The sequence below is a fragment of the Rutidosis leptorrhynchoides genome, chromosome 9, assembly GCF_046630445.1.
Source record: "Rutidosis leptorrhynchoides isolate AG116_Rl617_1_P2 chromosome 9, CSIRO_AGI_Rlap_v1, whole genome shotgun sequence".
In the NCBI taxonomy this organism is placed as follows: domain Eukaryota; kingdom Viridiplantae; phylum Streptophyta; class Magnoliopsida; order Asterales; family Asteraceae; genus Rutidosis; species Rutidosis leptorrhynchoides.
The window spans coordinates 159,179,403-159,185,643 of record NC_092341.1 but is presented as its reverse complement, the minus strand read 5'-3'; positions in this window follow the sequence as shown (position 1 = coordinate 159,185,643).

The window sequence follows — 6,241 nt, the reverse complement described above, 5'->3', positions numbered from 1 at the left end:
TACGCAAGCTCGTAACATGTCCTCCAAAGTTTGGATTGTGCATACGCTTTGTCCGTCGGTTTGAGGATGATATGCGTTGCTCATGTCTAAACGCGTTCCCAACGCTTCTTGTAAAGTACGCCAAAATCTAGAAACAAAATGGCCATCTCGTTCAGAGATAATCGATAACGGTACACTGTGTCGGGCTACGATCTCTTTAATGTAAAGTTGTGCGAGTTTCTCTATTTTGTCGGTTTCTTTCATGGCGAGGAAGTGTGCGGATTTGGTGAGACGATCAACAATAACCCAAATAGTGTCATAACCACCCGTCGTTTTTGGTAGCTTGGTGATAAAATCCATTGTTATTCTTTCCCACTTCCATTGCGGGATTTCGGGTTGTTGAAGTAACCCTGACGGTCTTTGGTGTTCGGCTTTGACTTTGGAACATGTCAAACACTTGGCAACATAAGTAGCTACGTCCCTTTTGATGTTCGGCCACAAATATTGTTCTTTAAGGTCGTGGTACATCTTATTGGCACCGGAGTGAATCGAGTATCTTGACTTATGGGATTCGTGTAAAATAAGGCTTCGCAAGTCCCCATAACTAGGTACCCAAATTCTTCCGGCGAAATATCAGAGTCCGGTCTCCCTAACTTCGAATCGAGAAACGAGAATGTTCAAGAGCTCGTGTGAAACGTTTTCATCCTTGAGAGCCTCATCTTGGGCTACCCGAATTTGGCTATTAAGGTTGGTGTGGATGGTGATGCTTAAAGCTCGGACACGAAGAGGCACCGCTCTTTCTTTTTGACTTAAGGCATCAGCTACTACATTTGCCTTCCCGGGATGGTAACGAAGCTCACAATCATAATCGTTTAAGGTTTCAATCCACCTTCATTGTCTCATGTTCAGTTGCTTTTGATCGAAGATGTGTTGAAGGCTTTTGTGATCGGTGAAGATGGTACTCTTGGTTCCATAAAGGTAGCGTCTCCACATTTTAAGTGTGAAGACAACGGCTCCGAGTTCGAGATCATGTGTCGTATAGTTTCGTTCGTGAATTTTGAGTTGTCGAGAGGCATAAGCAATGACTTTCTTTCGTTGCATCAACACGCACCCAAAACCATGTTTCGAGGCATCTCAATATACAACAAAATCATCATTGCCTTCAGGAAGTGACAAGATAGGAGCGGTGGTTAGCTTCGTTTTCAAGATTTGAAATGCGGATTCTTGTTCGGTCACCCAAATGAATTTCTTTCCCTTGTAAGTTAACGCGGTTAGAGGACGAGCGACCAAAGAGAAATCTTTGATGAATCTACAATAGTATCCGACGAGAGCCAAAAATTGACGAATGTGAGTGGGAGTAGTAGGAGTCTCCCATTTACTAATGGCTTCGATTTTTGATGGATCGACTTTAATACCTTGGTCACTTACAACATGACCAAGAAATTGAACTTCCTTCAACCAAAATTCACACTTGGAGAATTTGGCATAGAGTCGTTCTTGTCTCAAGAGTTCAAGCACAAGTCGGAGATGTTGTTCGTACTCTTCTTCGCTTTTAGAATAGATCAAGATGTCATCGATGAACACAATAACGAATTTATCGAGATACGGTTTGCACATGCGGTTCATTAGATCCATGAATACCGCTGGTGCGTTAGTGAGACCAAATGGCATGACAAGAAATTCATAACTATCATAACGAGTCCGGAAAGCGGTTTTGGAGACATCTTCCCCCTTAACCCTTAATTGATGATAACCCGAACGGAGATCGATTTTCGAATATACACAAGACCCTTGTAATTGATTAAAGAAGTCATCGATGCGAGGAAGAGGATATCTGTTCTTAACCGTCAAATTTTTTAGTTCACGATAATCAATGCACATTCGTAGGGATCCGTCTTTCTTCTTAACGAACAAAATCGGAGCGCCCCATGGTGAATGGCTAGGTTAGATAAAACCATGATCAAGTAGTTCTTGGATTTGACTTTGCAATTCTTGCATTTCGGATGGAGCAAGTCTATATGGTGCACGTGCTACGGGTGCGGCTCTCGGAATAAGATCGATTTGGAATTCAACCGGTCGATGAGGTGGAAGACCCGGCAATTCATCGGGAAATACATCAGAAAAGTCACTAACAATTGGCACATCATCGATATGCTTCTCATCGGACTCGACTTTCTTAACATGGGCAATGATCGCAAAACAACCCTTACGGAGTAGTTTTCTAACTTTAAGGCACAAAACGAGGTTGAGTCCAGTGCAACTCTTATCGCCATAAACAATCAAAGGTTCACCATTCTCGATAGGAATTCGGATTGCGTTAAGATCATAAAGGATGTGAGATTTCATTTTGGCTAACCTATTCATACCGATTATTACATCAAAGCTTCCTAGTTCCATGGGTATCAAGTCAATTTCAAACTCATTACCCAAAATGTTTAATGTGCACCCCCGGTAATATGTGTCGGCACTCAATAGTTTCCCGTTGGCCACTTCAATGGTATAGGTGGTATCTAATGGAAGCAGTGGAGTGCTAAAAGAATGAGTCAAAGTCTTGGATACAAAGCATTTATCGGCACCCGAATCGAATAAACAAGTAACATAAGTGTTGTTGAGAAGAAACGTACCCGTGACTAGTTCATTATCATCTCGGGCTTCCTCGGTGTTGATGTTGAAAGCTCGACCGCGTGTATTGGGGTTATCTTTCTTCTTCGGGCATGCATTTCTGTAATGGCCCGTTTGGCCACATTCGTAACAAGTGCCCGTCTTTGGTGCATTGGGCCCCTTTCGAGCGATGGGGGCGACACTTTTACATTCGTTAGCCTTATGACCAACTCCTTGGTACCGATGGCAAATTAACTTGCCACATTCACCAAAGTGATGTTTGTTGCATTTGTTGCAAAGAGGTAGGTTCTCGGCATAACCCTTCTTGCCGTTGGAGGTGTAAGGCTTCTTAGCAAAGTTGTTGTTGCTTGACTGGGGGGCTTCCCACTTTCTTTTATTGTTACCCGACTTATCCTCGGCTTTAGGTGCCGGCACTACAATTTCGTCAACAGTTTCTATCAACTTTCGGGCCATGTTCAAAACTTCTTGATGATTAGTGGGTTTGGATGACATTACCCCGTGTTTGATGCTCTTTGGAAGACCATCCATGTAAAGTTCAACCCTTAAAGCTTCGGGGTTCACAAGGTTTGGGCACATCAAGGCTAGTTCGGAAAATCGTTGATTGTAAGCCTTGAGATCGTTTCCGACCGCTTTCAAAGTCCTTAGCTCTTGTTCGAGCCTTCGGGTTTCTTCAAGAGGGAAATATTCGACGATCATATTTTCCCTTAGGTCAGCCCAAGAGAGGGCGTGAGCTTCATCGGTACCCACCGATTGTACATAGGTGTTCCACCATGTCAGGGCGACACCGGCGAAAGTGTGAGTGGAGTATTTTACCTTATCTTGGTCCCGACAACCGCTTATGCTAAAGACGGCCTCCGTTTGTTCGAACCATCGAGTGAGAGTAACCGGTCCCCCGGTTCCATCAAAAGTATGAGGTTTTCACCCCATGAAGGATTTATAGGAGCATCCCTTGCTTGAGTTACCGGCTCCTTGATTGTTGTTGTTGTGGTTGTTGTTATTGTTGTTGTTGGAGGAGTGACCGGACATAGCCGCATCCACGGTGGTGGCTATCATCCGTTGTAGAGCTTGTTCGGGAGTCTCATGGCATGGCACACGACGAGGAGGCATTGTTCCTTCAAAACACAAGAATACCGTTGATTAGTATTTTCAATAATACTAATCATGATATGGAATAAGGATAGAGAGAAAAATTTTCCTTGACTCGCCTTAAATTTTTTATGCCACAATGTCAGAACGTTCATATGAGTCACCGTAATATAATCCCGGAAATTATATTACTCTGATTCATATGTGCATTCTACATCATTTCATATAGTCAAGGTGGCACGTCAATCAAATTAAACAACATGAGATTAAGATGAAACAAGAGTAGATATGAGTAGAAACATTCGAGTACAATGCACAAGTAGTCAAGTAATTCCTACTTCAAGTCTATATGCCGGTTGTAGTCTAGACTCACTAATGTACCCTATGACTAGGGGTTGACACCAATGAACTCTAAATCCCTACAACCAATGCTCTGATACCATCTGTAGCGACCCGACCAAATCATGTTTGACTGCGCCGACTACTTAGGTCCCATTACGTGGTCATAAGTCTTTAACATGACGTTTGACTAAAAATATGTCGCATTCATTTCATAAGTAAAAGGATGTTTCAAGTTTACAAATGTAGTTCAAAAGACTAGTTACATTACAAAGTTTAACGTACGAATGAAACCTATGCGACACAATTTAAAGTAGTCAAAAGACGCTCCAACTATGCATGTATACTCGACATCCAAGCAAGTATCAAAAAGAGTGCGGAAGCATGTATCAAGTAGCGTTCAAGGACCTGAGAAAACATATAGAAAATGTCAATGAAAACGTTGGTGAAATCATAGGTTTAAGTAAGTAAGTACAAGTGAACCACAAGATTTGTAACATTGATATAATAGTAATACATTCCAAAAGTTAATATTCACGAGCACCCAATTATCAATGCTTAACATTCCTTCCATAGAACCCCATCACAATAGTGTTAGAACATACACTGTTTCTCGAAAATATATTTCATTCGTAAACGGTAGCGAACCGTTTGAATGAGGGTTTGTCAAACCCATATGGCCATATAACATAAGTTCTCGCTTACACCCGGCAAGTGTAATTAATGATAATCGAATTGAGAATTTTTGTTCAAACTCGTATGTAGAATGTTTGTTTTCCTGTACTTGTGTTCACTTAGTAAAAAGAACGTTTATGTTTTCTCATCCCAAATGTAAGTTCAAAAAGAGTAAAAGTGGGACTATGATCTCACCTTGAGTGCACGTAGGTAAAAGTACTTCAACAAGTAAATGTGTGCAAGAATGAATGCTAGTCTTGACCTAAACAAATAGGTTTGTATCAATATTGGTAAACACGGTCGATCAAAGTGTTCAATTAGTCCTATGGCTCGTTACGACTCGATTATGTAGCATGTGAATCAAATTGTCAAGTTTCATGCAAGATACAAGTAGAGAAACAAGTTAGAAAGATTGCATAATCATTTGGTTAAGTTTGACAAAAAGTCAAACTTTGGTCGGTCAAAGTCAACGAAAAAGTCAACACGTTCGGGTCGGGTCCCGAACTATTTTTCTGAGGTTTTTAATCATATATGAGCATGTTAGAACAAGTTACATGTGAATCGGAGGTGCGTAGCATAGCAAACATTTTTCGAAAATTGACAAAGTTGGACAACCCACTTTGGCGCGCCATGCGGGTATATGGCGCGCTGCACCATTACCTGTGCAGAGAATTCTGGCAGTTTTTAAGTTTTATGCACGAACCTAACTTCAAACAATCACCATTTATGACCCGCAAACAACCAAAGCATATATCTTATATCATCGAAAAGTTATTTTGACAAGGAAAACAACTAAACACATTTCATCAATCACATTTACTTTTACAACAACCAAAATTACATTCAAAGCTCCTTATTAAATGCATTCAAGTTCATAAATGAAATTCGATGATTCGGCAACCAATTTACATGAATGATATGCCGTTTCGAAGGTGATCAAGTATACAATACAACCTAACACTTACAAATAATATTTCATGTCATTCAAAGCATCAAAAGTCCATTTCAAGTTCATCAAACCCTAACCCAAATCCACTAAAACCAATAATCAAGTTTATGAAGTTTTCTAAAACAACCTACACATCAAATTGAAGCTAGTGCTACTAGTAACACATTTAATACTTGCACTTTACCATAACAACAACATTTAAGCAACAAAATCATGAATCAAACACACCAAACTTTCAAGTTCATGCTAGTTACTAAAAATAACAAGATCAAACATATAAATCATATATTCATGTTAGACTTGAGCCATAGACACTAACTAACATCTTTATAAGTTAAAAACATCAAGAACACAAAATCTAGTGATTTTAGAAAGTTACCCAAATGTAATGAAATCGGTATGGAATCGAAGAGGAAGTTGCAAGGATTCCAAATATGCAATTTGTTTGGATTGAAGCTTGATCGATTTGATTTAGATGATAAATCTTTGAAATGGAGAATTGGAAGAAAATGTGGAAGTATGAAAAGAAAATGAAAATGAAAAATGGAAAAGCATGGGGAGGTGGGTGTTGACTAGTCAAAAGCTAGTCAC